Source organism: Pinus tabuliformis, chromosome 4_2, assembly GCF_031772625.1.
Source record: "Pinus tabuliformis cultivar Carrire ecotype Pingquan chromosome 4_2, CPIR1, whole genome shotgun sequence".
NCBI lineage: Eukaryota > Viridiplantae > Streptophyta > Pinopsida > Pinales > Pinaceae > Pinus > Pinus tabuliformis.
Window position 1 is genome coordinate 981,665,350 of NC_142304.1, and position 17,198 is coordinate 981,682,547.

The 17,198-nt window shown below is 37.8% G+C and overlaps 1 protein-coding gene across 1 annotated transcript in view; it reads left to right on the forward strand.

Annotated features, from left to right (window-relative positions):
* Positions 1-1,266: 1,266 nt before the first annotated feature.
* LOC149172959 (putative disease resistance protein At1g61300) overlaps positions 1,267-17,198 on the forward strand; it is a 61,070-nt gene continuing 45,138 nt past the window's right edge. The window contains exon 1 of the mRNA XM_089424470.1: positions 1,267-1,524. The gene's annotated coding sequence lies outside the window, so the exon portion shown is untranslated. The remainder of the gene's footprint in view (positions 1,525-17,198) is intronic.

A 17,198-nucleotide genomic window follows, 5' to 3' on the forward strand; every position in this document is an offset into this window, starting at 1 on the left:
AGCCAACTTTTCTCTAAAAAATAACATAATTTATTAAAAATAAAATGAAATCTAACCTATATTAGATTATTAAAAATAAAATTTCCAACTTTCAACCTTAAAGAGATTCGAAATTACCTTAAAAGTTTTCAGTAGCCAAATTTTCTCTAAAATATAACATAATTCATTAAAAATGAAATGAAATCTAACCTATTTAAATTATTAAAAATAAAAGTTCAATATATTAAAAAGTAATGAATTAGTAAACTAAGTTTATTTATTTAACTATGGGTAAACCAATTTTATTTATTAAAAACTTCTATCCACTTAAAAATAAAAGTTAACTTAATTTTTATATAGCAAACACTTTTTCAAGTACATTGAAAATGATAATTAAACATTTTTTATATATAAAACAAAATGAAACTTTTCTCCTTTTTTAAATATATTACAAGTAAAATAAAATCTAATTTATTTTAAATTATTAAAAAGGAAGTTTCAATATATTAAAAAGTGTTGAACTAGTGAACAAGTTTATTTATTAAAAACTATTTGTAATAATTAAAAAAATCCAGCTCATTTTGTATTATATACTAAGAACCATTTTATACATTCAAATAAAATAAAATAATATATAAATAAATTTATATTGAAAATTACTATTACATTTCATTATATAAGATTTTAAATATAAAATTTTATTATAATTGATATCTTAATTGCAAGAAATTTTTGAAACAATTTTACAAAACCGTTAAATGATTCGAAACGAGTGGATAAATAAATTTTGATGTAATCTTCTTACAATTTTTTTTTTAATATAAAATTTTATTTTTAATAAAAAATAATCCATATACATTTGAAAATCAATCAATCAAAAAAATAGTGGTAACCAGCTAGCTATTTTGTTAAAGAATAAAATCATGTAATATAAAAATTTATTTTTAATAAAAAATTATCAATATACATTTAAAAATCAATCAATCAAAAAAGTAGTGGTAACCAGCTAGCTAATTTGTTAAAAAATAAAATCAGTGAAATTATTCTTAAGCGTAGTGGTGGACGGTTGTCAGAAGGCAACGAATCTGAATAAAAGAAATCAAATCAGTCATATTATTTTAAAAGATGTGGCGGTGACGGCGAACGAATCTGTGAATGGGCGATGCCCATTCAATTCATCGTTTAAATGTTCACCATAATTTGAATAAGCCCCATTCAATAAACATAATCTCTTAAGGAAGAAGCCCTTAATCTCTGCAAGATCGCATTGTTAAAGTTCTGTAATCTCTCAAGGAAGAAGCCCTGCTCTGCAAGATCGCATTGTTAAAGTTCTGAGTTCGAGGGTATCAGCTTCTTTTGTGGCTGTGCTCGGATCTGATTTTCATGCAGTCAATACCTTTGGAAAACGTTTAAAGTCTACTGGACGGGTTTCAAAGTTGTTGAATGCTGGACGGGATTTATTTAGTTATTTTATGATAAATCTTAGACAGAGCACCTGAACCTGCTTGTTCTACCAGGCCTACGTGTAATCTCGGATATTGCAAGGTATGTTTTGTCTCTGAGTGCCAATATTTTGAAATAGTTACAGTTTCCTCTTGATTTTAAATTTTTGAAAGGAATGTGTAAATTTATGGAAAGTATTTACAGTGGACGCTTAAATCTTTTGGTCATTTACTCGATAAATCCTATGATCGGTGCCATGCCATATATCGTTGAGCAAATTTGATCGAATAAGCTAAATTTAGGAAATTGCAAGACAATTGGCCGATCTTTGCAAATTCTGGCCTGCTTTACCGATAAATATTGCAATTTACATGTATTTTTCATCCGAAATATTACATGTTTGTGAATGCTGTAGATTTTACTTTGAAAAAAAAGGAAAGAAAAAAATGTTTTCAATTACATGCGACCTTGAACGTATAAATTTACAAAAAGCGCTCACCGCTGATGTTTAAAGTTTTCCCTTTTAATTTTTAAAATTCTATTCTCTTCTAATTTTTAAAATTTATTTCTTAAATTGTTGGATATACCTTCTGATAGCGGCATTGCTTAAAGTGCCTCGTCATATTTGATAAGTCCCCGAATTTACTCGATACATTAAGTAATGTTTGAAATTTGTATTTGCCAAATTCTAACTACGGCCAAATTTGCCAGCCAACATGTCATTTACCTGTATTTTCCATAAGCAAATGTACTGTTTTAATGAATCTTGAATTTTCTTTTATCTGTGAACATTTTTTTGTGTTCGTGAATGGTGAACTCTTTTTGTTTTCTGCACAATCTTATATTTCTCATATTTTTAATTTGGAAAATGTCTAAATTTATAGAAAACCTTCCTTGAATCTTGCTAGACAAATGGCCATCTGTGCTAGTTTTACATGCGAATCCTTAAGAAAAAATTAATCATGTCCTGAGAACATTAAATTTCAATATTCACAGAAAGGACAGTATTTCTGAAATTGCCCAAGATCTTGATCGGTTCACGGGGTTCAATAAATTATTTCAGATTTTTATTTAAGCTTAAGAGAACCTACCTAACTATAAAAGAAACCCTGTTCATAGAGTATAAACAAAAAAAGAAAAAAGAAAAAAAAAACTTCTAAGAATAGAATAGCAACTTGTTATTAGAATACGTAAATCTTTTGTTTTATGATTATTTTTTTGCAAGATGCTACATTTGATCATAGTTGCAGAGCCGGATTTATGAAGTTGTAGAGCATTATCTGGAGGCGAAGGCGCACAGTAGGGCTCTTAACGTCCCAATTATCTCTGGAGCGGAAGGGCGTCCTTGAAGAACCAGAGCGCGCACCAGAGTGCAAATGTTTACCATCTGACATACGCCTGATTTATGGGGTATGAGGTGAAGCTTTCTGCAGGTTGTTTTGACTGTATTGTCTGGTAATTGGTATGTTCTTTCACTGGCTGTCATTACTGGAGGTTTTTGCATATGGGGACTTCAGAAATGACAGCCAGTGAAAGAACATACCAATTACCAGACAATGGTATGGTGAATCAGTTTACCCTATATTTTCTCAACGAAGGACATATGCTCATTTAGAGTTTCTTGCTTTCGGAATTGTGTCATATATTGTTGATATTTGCCCTCTCGATTTATATCCTTCACTGCATTTTCGTTATTCACTTTCATCCACTGGGTCTGAATCAATTTGGAATAATTGGTCTTTTATCTCTTCCGGGAAGGGTTTTTGTATGAATTCAAATGTTTTACTTTGCATTGGAACCAGTGCACCAATTCTTTTTTTTATTACCAGACTTTGCAAACAATTCGGGTTTCGTATTTGCAACCACTGGATGACCTGTGTGGGATGTTATTGTTGCTGTTGTTGCGAGGGGTTGTAGTATTTCCATTCTACCTGTCTTAGAAGTTATTTCCCTTTCTGCTTACCACTGGTTATGGCCTTTGACTCTGGTTTTTTCCGGTGCCAGAATTCTATATTTTCTAGCGGGTTTCAAATCTTCGGGGTTGGTGGGTGGCATTTACTCCTTGGATCACTCGCATTTACACCCAGTTGTCATTCAAACACTTTCCCATGTGATCTGGGGACCTTGTACACCGATCCACATCGGGATGTTTATTCCTTGTGTCAGTGTACCATCGTTTTGCCTGTTTAGGATGTCCTTCTGGCGGTGATCTCTCCCTTGGCGGGATGTGGGCTTTATTAACCGCACGCTCCTCTTCCTCGTGAACGTTGCCTATCCCGTTCCGGAGGTCTGGGGTGGTATTTCCGGGACATTCTTCTATTACTTTCTCAACTACCCTCTGTACTTTTCATTAATTTTGTCAGGGCAGCCTTTACGGGTTTTACTTTTTGTGTTTAACTTTCCAAATTGGGGTATGGAGGTTCTTAATTCCGACACTTCTACCAACGAGGCTCTCATTCGGGCCTCCATGGATGCTGAGTCACACCTTTTGCATTCATCTAGGGTTGATCGTCAAGGTGGCCCATGATCCCTCGATGCTTGGCACACAATCCTAGGTGACACTTAGGTGCTAGATGGTGGTCACGCATCCCTTAATCTACAGGGTGGTGAGCATGCAGTTTATGGCTGTCAATTCAAGCATCGACAACACTCCATCAAGACAACCACCCGATGTCTTGCTTTGGCTTTGGACAATGCTATTTTGATTGATCCTATTTCTAGTTTACAGAAGTGTGCTCTCGTTGGCTGATGGTATTTCACGAAATTAAGTGATTCTGAGATGAGAATTTGGGTGGAGGAAATGCAAATTTATGCTGGGATATATGCCGACTGTTGTGCGCCTGTTGAGAGGTTGGTATAGCTTTCACTTTCTCAATCAGGAGGATTTGGCAAAAATCAAAGTTGTTCCATGGATTAATGGCAAGAGTTTCCTAGCGCTACATATCTGGTACATTGGGTACAATCCACTTAACAACACACCATAGAACAAGCTTATCTGGGTGAAATTGCCTGGATTACCAATTGAGCTTTGGACAAAGCAGGTTCTTATGGATATTGGTAATGCCATCGACAAGTTCGTTTATGATGATCCATGCCGTTTGTGGGCACTTGACAAACACATAGCTTGCATCCTGATTGAGAAGGATTATCAGGGGGGTTTTTAGGACCATATTGAACTTCACTGGGGGGAGACTCAATTATCTCAGAGACTGGATTTCTGGGGTGTTCCCTTCAGATGCTCATACTGTCATCATATTGGGCATCTGTTGGCCCAATGCCCACATCGGCTGGGTGGACGTATGAAAGGATGGAATTGTTTTGGTGCATTGTCGAAGTTGCAATTTGGCAGAGGTCATCCTAGGATGAGTAATCAACATGGTTTTACATTTCGGCATCATCCATGTATTCTTCATGGCTCTCCTTCTTTCCGTCCTCATGCATTTAGCTCCTCAATAAATGACTTCTCACCCATCACGGTACCATCATCTCCTATATCCTCTGTGAACTCTGATTTCCTGACCCTTATAAGTCCTGTTAAACATATCTGAAAACCCTTACCGGGATCTATTCACCCCTGTCAGGAAATATCGGCTCCTTTTTCGACACCATTTATGTTTCACGATGTTCCCTCCATTTCCCATATTATGTATGTTCCATCTCTGTCACCCTCTCCTTTTCCTAATCAGGTCAAGGCACCTAGAAATAACGTCACTCTGCCTAACTCGCCATTGGACTCTCCCACAAACTCTGTTGGAAGTGACCTGGACTTTCTATTACAAAGGAAAACACTGGACTTGTGTACGCTCACTATCCATAAGCCATTTGGCACCTCATCTCCCCACATTAGTCCAACCTCTACTGAGAACATTACTGTCTGGCGGAAACAGAACTATGGAAGTCAGTGTTTTCAGGGACGGCCCATGTCTATCCCACTTACCTCTCCTATGGATCGATTTCTGGTTGATGTACCTATTGCTGACATCGGCCCCTCAGTAGTTAGGTAGAGAATAATAATGAGTTCATCAGTTTAATCTGAACCATTGGAAGTTATAAGATTAGAATTAGATATTTTGCTTATCAAATAAAAAGAAATAAAGGGTCAACAAGCTGAAATGCACCCAATAAATGAAGAGAAAGTGCTAGGGTAAATAAAGGGTAGATAAAAGGGGTTATGGAATGCATAAGGTTGCTAGCTCAAATGCACTTTAATCATGCTTATCTTGTGTTTCAGTGCAGGAGGAATTATCAAAGAAATAGGACATAAGTTGTATATTACTTTGGGTATTTACCCTAAAAATTCTATATATATTTAAGCCTGAATACTAAAGATCATTCACTAATTTCCTCTCATTTTTCTAAACCCCTCACATATCTAAATTATTAATTTCCCTTCATTACTCCTTCATTACTTTTCATTCCCTAATATTTTTCCTCTTCTTGATTCCAAATGACCCTTACCTCTTCATTTCCCCTTGTAAAAATATCCCTTCCCATTCATTTTACCTTTTCCCTTATTTCATCTCATTTTCCCTTGTAAACCCACTAAAACCCCCTTATCCTAAGTTTAAAAAAGTTAAAATGTATCGGACCCCATTGAAAAACCCTCCCCGATACCCTTTTAACTCATCCCAAATTTTTTTCTAAACTCCCGCTCTCGTATTCCCCAAACCCTTTATATTATTCTAACCTATAGTCTTTATACATTTATTCTCGCTTTATATATTTCACCCCCCCACTACATTATATTCTCGATCCCTAAAAACCTTCGCATATGGGTTATAACCCTCCGTCGTATAACCCATGGTCCCCACTTCTATTTTAAATACCTATCGCATATATTACTTCGTGTTACATTTTAATTAAACCCGACCCCACACCCCGACTCATCCCTCACAACTCTGCCATGCGATAACCCTCCGATCACCCACCTTTGGATCCAAACGGCCCTCATCCCATATCGCATGCTCCGAAATCCGGTCTTTAATATCTCAAAAGAAAGCGAGATTTGCAGTTTTCCCCACTTGCCTTTTTGCTACATGGCAGCCCCATGTTATATTGCGTCCTTCGAAAAAATACCACCCTACCACTCAAAAGCGGTGTGATGAACCATAATACAGCCTCCCCACATAAGATGAAACCACCTACTATTCAAACATTAACCTCGCGCCCAAAGGTTAACCACTGTTAGTTAAAAACAAAAAAGCTACCATTTCTATTCTTTTCATTGTTATTGTGTTGCAAAGAACCTTTGCCAACCAATTCTAAAGCCCAGAAACTCTGCTCAACTGTTTTAACCCATTTACGACGAGAAGACGTTGCAAACTCCAATTTGAAGCAGCATAAAGACCATTGAAGCCTCAAAAAGCCTCCGCTGCCCCTAGAGAACCTGTCTGCATACCAAATCTTTGTTTTCCAAGTATTCCGGAAGTACCAGAAGGTCTATATTTAAGCTTTGCACAACATTTATAATGAGTTAATCAAGTTAACCAATTAAATGCCTGGCCAACCTAAAGCAAGCCATTGTTGCATCCCAAACCCTTTGTTGCAGACTGTATTCATCTTTCCAGAGGTCCTAAGCCTACTCCTTAAGCCAAATAGTGATTAATTCAATAAAATAAACAAATCTATGGCTTCCCAAAGCATTCTGAATGAAAAACCCCTGCAAACTCCTCACCTGAATATTGACCACCTCCCATTGGCCGACAGAGATTTCCAGATCAAAGACACAACCTCCCCTAGCCATCTATTGAAACTCCACTGCTGGAGTAAAGACAAATTCCTCAACCAGAATGATGATATTCAGTTATGGGAGTCTAATTTACCCAAATACTTGTTCCCACAGGTATACCAGTTCCCTGAAATCATCCACCTATGCCAACTCTGCTATATCCCAAGTCAAAGAGCCATAGTCTCTCCTAACCAACAGATTTTATTCACAATCACTGTAGAGTCAATAAATGAAATGTTGCAGATCTAGCCAAAGCCTAATGAAACCCCATTTTCTATTGAAAACCTACTTGATCTGTACTTAAAGCTGGACCTTCCCAAGAGATCTCAAATTTTTCAGACTTTCATCCTAGAAGAGGCTCATATTCCTATAGACAATCCTCCATACTCTGCCACCATTTTCTCTGAGAGGGCTAGACAGATTGTAACCATGTTGTCTTGTATTCTAGGATATACCACTGATGAACATGTAGATGAGCCTATACTTGGTTTCCTTTCTATTTTTTGCCTAGGAAAGCCTTCAGCTACAGTTTTCAATTTTGCCGAGTTCTTAGCAGACAGAATCCATAGATGAGCCTATACTTGGTTTCCTTTCTATTTTTTGCCCAGGAAAGCCTCCAGCTACAATTTTCAATTTTGCCCAGTTCTTAGCAGACAGAATCCATGGTCAATTTATCAGATTTCCAGATGAAAGAGTATTGAAATATTCTTCAGTATTGTTCCATGTGTTTCTATACTTCCAGTCAGAAAGGTTTACAGTTAACATCCAAAAACTGGACACTAAGGGCCATCCTAGATCTGTTATCTTTTCGACACCCTAAATCCAAAATTATTCCACAGTTTTCAGCTACAAGGATTTCATTGATTCATTTGTTCACCTAGTGGTTAACATGCTAAGCAATAGCAATCAAACCAAGGTCAGTGATGAGATAAAGAAAGTTTTATAGTTGTCCAAACACAGTAGAATAGGGGACTGGTATTTATACCAGAACCACACTGAGTAAGGGTGTATGGATGTCAACTCACTCCATATAAGCTGCCCAAATATCTCCCCATGAGGATATTTGCATTAGAGTATATTAGGGAGATCATAAATTCAGATGATGTGAAATTTCTATCAGCCAGGAAGAAAAAACGGTTTAAAATAAAAAACCAACTTGGTCCTTTTATCTGCAATAATAGGGAAGCTGGAGAAGAAGCAGAAAAATGTTTACAGGAAATGAATTTCAGTAACAGTTTCAAATGGCAGTGTGATCCTTTAGGTGTCATAAACAAACTGAGACTGAAGTTTAAATTGAGCCCTTTTATGCATGAGTCCAAGCCAGAGATTGAAAAATATGCCAACCAGTCAGAGTGGTTCGAAAACACCTTAATGGATATGGAGAAACAGATGGATACTAGTTCCATTCTACATACTCCAGCCCTACAAGAGAGAAATGAAAAAAGGACTAGGGAATAAGGTTCTTTCTCAAACAAAGATATAGCAGATGACAAATTTGAAATTATGTGTAGGGAGAAGCCCAAGCTAAATCTTGTAAATGAGCAAGAAGAGACAGTTGAGACAATTGAAATCATTGATACTAACACAGTGGTTAAAGAAAATATAGCTCCAGCAGTTTCAGAGGAAACTCATCAGCGTTCAACCTTTAATACTCAGATTATTTAAAAGAAGCATAGTATTGAAGTCTTTTCATCAAGAAAACCAGTAGATAAAGAAAAAGACATAAAGGAGAAATGATATACTCAACTATGACCAACAAAGCTATGAATGTACAAAAACTTCAAAATTCTCTAGAGAATATCACAACATAATTTAAACTAGAGGAGGCATCCTCACAAGCATAGGATAACAGAATTAAATGACTAGAAGACTTGGTTATTGAGATTGGCTATAATCTAAATGACATCAAGGCAGCAGAAAATCTTATAAAAAAGAAGAATGAAGACATTGTTGCATTGAAGAAGCAACTAAAATTGCTTCCTTCTTAACATCCACAGACCGAGAAAGTTCTAGAGAATCAAAGCCAAAGAGATGAGATGATGGACCTCATTCTTCAATTAAATGCTCAATTAAAAGAAATGGAAAATGAGATGGGCAAGTTAATGCAGGAGAAACAGGCCAGCATGGAAGCAGTTACTGTCACTACTATTCCTACAATTACTACAACGGTTCCTTATTCTTTGGCAGCTTCAGTGGCCACAACAGCTCTAGTAGCTACAACAATTCCCATTGCATCAACAACTACATCAGCAACAGGTTCAACAACAACAGCTCATCCTAGCAATGAAGCAGGTAAATTAATCAAAGCTATGTAGGATATGGCCATCCAAACCAATGAAATAAACAGACTTAAGGAACAGATAAAAGGTCTAGAGGATGAAAAGAAGTTTGCACAAATAATGCATAAAACTGAAACATAGAATTCAAACAAATTGACTGAGAGAATACAAAGGTTAGAGAAAGAATTGACATTGAAAGAAACACTTTCCCAAGTAAAGCAGCAGCTATGGGCCACTATCATTAACTCTATTAATGATATTTGGCCTTCTATACAGGTGATATTTGAGAAAGTGATTTGGTCAAAGACACTGGTGAAACAATTCAAAGGGTAAGAGCCAAACTTGGGAATAAGCCAAAAGAATCCTCAAGAATAATCCAGTTCCTTAACTCAAAGAACAAGTATGAATTGCAGGAGCTTGGGATAGCTGACAGAACTGAGACCATACTAGAAGTAAAGATGGTAATCACCAGGAGGAACCTGATGACACAACTTGAGGAGAAATGCCAAACAATGGAGCTAGCAATAGCTAGGTTTATGGTGAAATTTGATGCTTTGAGACAGAAAGGTGTGCCTAATCCTTTGATGACTAACGACAGGTTGATGGCACATGAAAACTATGATAAGAAAATTAGAGAAGTGGCAAAGGAAGAAGCCAACAACTCCTCCATGAAGGGGATTCCTACAGGAAAAGTGGTTTACAAGAGTTTTGAGAACCTGTTTTAGCTCTAGCATGAGGTAAAACATCTCTTTATAAACAAGCCTACTTTTGAAAAATACACAGAAACTAATGAAATCTACAAAAGAATGGTAAATATTAAATTACCAAATGCAAAGTCTTGGGAAAAGTTGAATGATTTACTATGAAGATGAAAGGTAAAACAGAGCAGTCCAAAGCAGTCAAGGTAAAACAATAAAGAGTAACAGAGTTTAAAGATGAAAGAGTACCAGTAAAAGGCGGTATCAGTAAGAGACAATTAGTGAGAAAGCAAACAGCAAGAGAGAAAATGCAACATAATATCAAAGAAAATCCAACAACAAATAATAAAAGAGGGACAACTTGCATCAGTTACATATCTGTCTCTATCTTCTTGCATGAAGATATTTATTTTTCCTTGAATAATGCTTAAAACAGTTTAGGATATTTTGTAATAGTTTTTGTATAAATACTTCATAATTTGAAGTATTAGGGGTGGATTGCTAAACATTTCTATAGTTATATTGATCTAAAACCTTAGGGTTTATTGTAACATTTTCAAGTTAGCAGACTGGACTGAGTAGTGAAGGCAGTGCATTACAAGATTCATGCACTGGGCCACTTCAGTAAGTATCTTTCATTTGTTAAATTGTTATTTTCTTAAGTATTTCACATACATACATGTTTTCCAATTTGAAGGAAATAATTGGAATGTTATTACAGAATTTGTTTAAGTACACTCTGTCTTGAACAGTTATTCATTTTGATGTTTTCTTCTAATATCCAGAGTAGGGAATTCTTCATTGCTCCCTAGTTTCGATTGACCTCTTTCATTTCCCTCATTATCCGGTTTGAGGAATCCTTAACTGCTTCTTGACCCCGATTGAAAAACCACTTCACCATCCAGCCTAAAAGATATGAATTTACTCAGCTATCATGCCTTGTGAACACTATCTTTAAAACTTGATTCAATCATGTTTTCTTGACATTTGGACTCCATGGCCCAATGATAAAGAGACATTCATCTATCCATCTAAATCAGTGATTCCACCACCCAAACAAATCAAAACCCAACCAAGCTTAAATAACTAGCCGAAAATCAATTAATCCAACCAAGTTAAATCATTAAGAGAGATCCCTCTCTAAGCATTAGGAAGCCTAGATCCTGATCTCAAAAGTAGATTTGTGGTTACCTCTATTATTTATTTAAACACAAGATGACAACCCTACAGAAATTTTAGAGTGATAACAGTAGGTAGGCACTCAAACACTTTAAGATTCTGAAGTGAGATGGATAAGACCAGTGAGGTGCTAGAAAGAGAAAGACAAGCATGTGTTCTATATAAACTGAAGAAACTGGACAAATTATGAAGATTTCCCCAAAACAGAGCATGTAAGATGTATTCTTCTCATCAACTTGAAAATCAACATATCATAGAAGTGAACTGAAACAAGGGAGTACAAAACATTCAAACATATGAAACATAAAAAGAAACTATGTCAAAATTCCATACCATAAGTATTCCACCAAAATAACTGCAACTCATTCATTAAATTCTACCAAATACTAATTACACTAGTGTCTCTGATAAATAGCCAAACTTCCAATTGATTCCAGCCTATAAAATGACTAAGAAAATACATAATATATGCCTAAAAAAACCTCATCCTAGGCTCAAGGGTCGAATCCATGAGAGGAGGAGCAGTTGCAAGAAAGGTTGAACTGATAGCTAGTGTAGGGTGGTCAAAGTGACTCATCCCTCACTCTAGAAAACTGATTCATTACATGCCACATAGGCCATTTAACTGATGTATCTACCCTAAATAAAAGTAAAAACATAATAATTACATCATCTAGATCAATTACATGAGTGAAACTTGAATTTCCCATAGGTAAAATTCAACTTGGAGGGAAATAGTGAAAATAGCATAAGACTGTCAAACACGTAGCGACCTGGTCAAATTCATAGAGCCAATGTCAAACGCGCAATGACCTCTTCAAGCTAACTTTTGACTGCCTTCCTAATGTCCAAATCTATCCCAGGAGAGCTCATTGGAAATATTATCCTATCTTGTTTCCAAAAATTCCCTTGGTTTTGAAAATGGGCTTGATTTTGCCCTCCAAAATTGCAATCTCCCTAGACTACTCAAATGCACAGCGACCAGGCCAGAAAAGAAGCAGAAAGGTGATTTTTTGGTATTTTGGACCCTTTTGGCTTACCATTTTAAGCTCAAAATGCTTAGAAAAAGTACAGGGTGCATGTCCTCATCATTCTGAATCCAAAAATGCTGACCATTTGCTCATTGGATGCTCCAAAAAAGAGCGCAGTGCCCAAGGTGTTGCGCATTTGGCCATGATGGTTGTGCCAAAATTTCTCAAAAAATAGAGAAAAACATATCTTGCCAAAATTGTTCAAAAATGGCCAAAATTGGTGGGCTGATAGCTGGCTATATGTTTGAGGCATGGAGTGATGCCTTGGCAAGGATATCCAGCCCTTTTTTCTCCTCTTGCTTGGTCAAGGCCTTAATTTTTGCATGAGCTCTTTTGAGCTTGGCCCTTGCAATTTTGTCTCTCATGGCATAGTGCTTCGCCATCCTTCTTTGAATACCATTGTCCTTTTCGGCCTTGTTTAGGAGGTTCTCCAAATGACCGTTTACCTTCTCAAGCCAATATTCTCAGTTTTCATTTACCATCTTGGAAAATTGCTCAGTCAAGGTGAGCTCATTGGCTAGTTCTTCCTCCCTTTTCTTTTCTTGCTCCAACGCTCTCTTTAGGCCTCTAGTCCTTAGCCTTCTTCTTGGCACCTGTTCATCAAGTTTCTCACCATACTGCCCATATGCCTCATCAAGTAAGGCCTTAGCCTTTTCAGCATCTCTCTTTTCCTTTCTGAGCTAAATCTCCATGAGCTCATGTTTGACCTCAAACTGCCTATTTCCCTGCTTATAATAGGAAATGATCCATTTGGCCCTTTGCAAGTTGACCTCAATCTCACTTATGAGTGCATTCTTCTCCTTGATGATAATAGTTGTGCTTTTACTGTCGTCATGCTCATCTGAGTCAACTAACTGAAAATCATGCTCTATCTCATAGAGGTCTTCCTCCTGCTGCTGTATCTCTGCTTCTACAAGTTTTTCCTTGCCGTACCTGCTTTGTCGATGAAGAAGGCAAGGCCCCTCCCACAATTAGTGGGGAAAACACTTTCCTATGCCCTCTTTGATAGGTATGTGCCATGGTACCTAAACCAGCCCTTTTGGGCTTGCTGCTCTCACCATGCTCAATATGCTCTTGCCCAATGCCTTCATCTTTGCCAGGTGAATGAATAGGCTCATGAAATGGTGATGATGGAGGTGATGGTGTGGCTAACTCATAATATTAAGATGAATGATGTATGGACTGAGGTGGAGGAATGAAGGTGGATGGATGAGAGGATGAAGGTGCCTCTTGGCCATGCTGAATAGGTGGGACTGTGAAAATCTCATTGGATATGAAAGTGTCCCATGCAATGTTAAGCTAATCAAGGAAGTGTAGGACTATCATCTTGATGAGAGAATGGTGAAATATGTTATGCATTTGATGATCATGATCTTTCCTTTTGGAAATGTATGACATCTTGTCGATATCTAGGTAAAGATAGTAGGTCAGATTGAGAATTTTGACTCTTGTAAAATGCATGAGGAACTGAATATGATAGGAATAGAGCCTAGAAAACTTGCCCTCACATGTGAAGTACTTCATGATGATTCTCATCATAGGAACATGTCTATCTAGGAGGTAAGAGAAAGGGAAAATCCTCCTCCTTTCATTCTTTTGGCTGGGTTTAAGATATGGCTCATAGTAGCAATAATCCAATTCCGTCTTTTTAAACCATTTTTCCCCAACATTTGGGATCCCAATAGCAGCTGATATGATAGAAAAAGATATAGTAAAGGTGACACCGACAACGGTTGCTTGGTTGTCATGGAGGTTGATGATGAATTGTCTTTTCAATTTAGAATGATGTTGGATTCTTTCCACCTTCTCACAAAACTCAAAACATCCCATATGTTTGAAGCTTATGATAGTGATGGGAGATGCCATGAGCTCTCTAGTGTTGGTTGGCTCATATATGATGATTCTCCTTCCTTTTTTATATTTCCTCCTCTTTTGTTTTTCTTCCTCACTCTGACTTCTATGTTCTTCTTCTACCATGATTTATTGCTGTCAAAACCCTAGGGAAATGGTAGAATGGACTGTGGGTATGGGAAATGTGGAATGATGTGAGGAGAGATGATGAGGAGGAGATGGGGATGTGTGGAATGAGGGAGGTGACATAGGATGGTTGTTAAGTGGGGAATTGTAATGAAATATAGGAAAAGTGATTTGAAATGGTGGGAATGTATTAGTAGGGTTTAATCTTAGGAATAACAACAAACAACTTAAACCATATGTAGGTAAATAACAGAGTGAAGTAGTGAGTAAATTTGCCACCAACTTGATTTGCTGAAGTATATAACGACCAACTTGGAAACTTGGTGGCGATGGAGGGTTTTTAGCATGTTCTGGATCCTTTCAGGCGAATGTGCAGCGGCTTGGGGAAAGGCGCAACAACTTGGTCAAACATGCAGCGACCTCTACAGGAGTGCAACACCATTGTAAATAACACTGGGATCTCTGGAAAACGTGCAACGATCCATTCAAACATGCAACAACTCAGCTAAACACGCAGCGACCTTGCTAAACGCGCCCTTGTAGGAATTTACAGGGTAAGTTCCTCAGAAAGAACACCAAAAGGACACCGCTCACAACCAGATCACAGATCAATACACCAGTATTTTTGACGTGGTTAAAACCCTCAAAGAGGGAAACAGTCCACGGCCTGCGCCAACGTGGCTACTACAGGGAATTTATTAATCAAAGAATGAAAATTTACATAAGCTTCTCTCATGCACGGATTGCCCGAACAATGACCCTCCATGCGCTTTAAATAGAACTCATGGACCAATCAGGTGTCAAGCCACGGATCAAGTGTCGGTAATACCGAGGAGAGAGTGAACCGTCGGATCACTACATATCGTGACCGTCAGATTGTAAGTTACAAAATGTACAACGGTAAAGAAACACACTATACCTAACTCTATACTAGACCAAGTTGAACTTAACTATTTCCTATGTGTCGGAATATCCTAACATCCCCCCTTAAGAACAACTTGGGATAGGATTGAAGGATTTACAAATATGACACAATAGGAGAAGGAAGGAGGCACTAGAGTCTATCCCCCCTTAGTGACAACTTCCTGAACTCCAAGCATATATCGAAGTTTAGTGAACTTCGCCTCTGTGAGAGCCTTTGTGAAGATGTCTGCAACCTGATCATCTGTTGAACAATATTGCACTTCAAGAACATGGTCATGAATGAGCTTTCTGATGAAGTGCATGTGTAGTTCAATGTGTTTGCTGCGCTGATGCTAGACTGGATCTTTGCATAGCTGAATGGCACTTTGATTATCACACCAAAGTGTGGTTGGATGCTGCTGCTCAAAGCCAAACTCTGATAGGATCTGACGAAGCCACAAGGCTTCCTTACTAGCTTCCACGGCACCACGATACTCTGCTTCTGTTGACGAAAGAGAAATGGCAGCCTGTTTCTTACAAGCCCATGTAATAGGTCCTGAACCAAGAGTGAAGACATAACCGGCAGTAGACTTCCGATCATCAGGGTCACCAGCCCAATCAGAATCAGTGAAACCAACTAATAGAGGAGCTGCTTTGGCACTGTAATGAATCCCAAACTGTACTGTACCTCGAACATAACGAAGTATTCTTTTGGCTGCTTTCCAATAACTTTCACGGGGGTTTTGCATAAAACGAGCAACAAGGCCAACAGCAAAGGAAAGATCAGGACGAGTATGGGTTAAATACAAGAGTTTTCCTACAAGTTGACGGTATAAGGTAGCATCAACTTCAGGAGAAGTACAAGAGACTGAAAGTTTGACTCTAGACTGAAAGGGAGAAGGGGTTGGCTTACAGTCTTCCATGTGAAAATGACGAAGAATATCACAAGCATACTTGGACTGGGAAAGGGAAATACCCTCCTTGGATTGCAAGACTTGAAGACCGAGAAAATAGTGTAAGTGTCCTAAGTCTGTCATTTCAAATTTCTTTTTAAGGCTGGACTTCACATGGTTGATAAGGTTGGGATCACTACCAGTAAGAATAAGATCATCAACATAAAGAACAAGGATGATAAGAGAGTTGCCCACTTTCTTGGTGTAGACAGTATTGTCAGAATAACACCTAGAAAAGCCAGATTCTAAAAGAAAGCTATCCATTTTGGCATACCAAGCCCGAGGAGCTTGCTTGAGACCATAGAGAGATTTCTTAAGTCAACATACAAGGCTGGAGTCTGTTTGGATGAAGCCAATGGGTTGTTCCATATAGATTTCTTCATGCAAGTCCCCATGCAAGAAGGCAGATTTAACATCCATCTGATGGACTTCCCATTTTAAAGAGGCAGCAAGGGAAAGAACAAGGCGGATAGAGTTCATTTTGGCAACAAGGGAAAAGGTTTTAGTGTAGTCAATGCCTTCAACCTGTGAAAAACCCTTAGCAACAAGACGAGCTTTATGTTTATCAACTTTCCCATCTGGTCCATACTTGGTTCTGTAAACCCATTTACATCTAACAAGTTTGCGTCCCTTTGGTAGAGGAACAAGATCCCATGTATCATTTGTCAACAATGAATGATATTCTTCATTCATAGCTGCTTCCCAATGTGGATGGCCTGAAGCTTCTGCAAAAGTGTCAGGATCATGATTTACTGGAGCTTGAGCCAGTAAAGAAGAGGCTCTTTCAAACTGAGAACGTGTACGTCGCTGATCTGTAGGATCACCGGCAAGATCACCTGCTGCATCCCGAGTAGCACGGACCCATCTTGGAAGTTGAGGATCCTGAGAAGGTGGGGGAGGATTATCATCCTCACTTTCATCATCTGAAGAAGAAATGTTTTCAAAAGTAGAAGAGATAGGAAGAGGTGGCACATCCGCCGGACTAGGCTCGCAGGCCGATTTATTTTCATCAAATTTTACATCTCTTC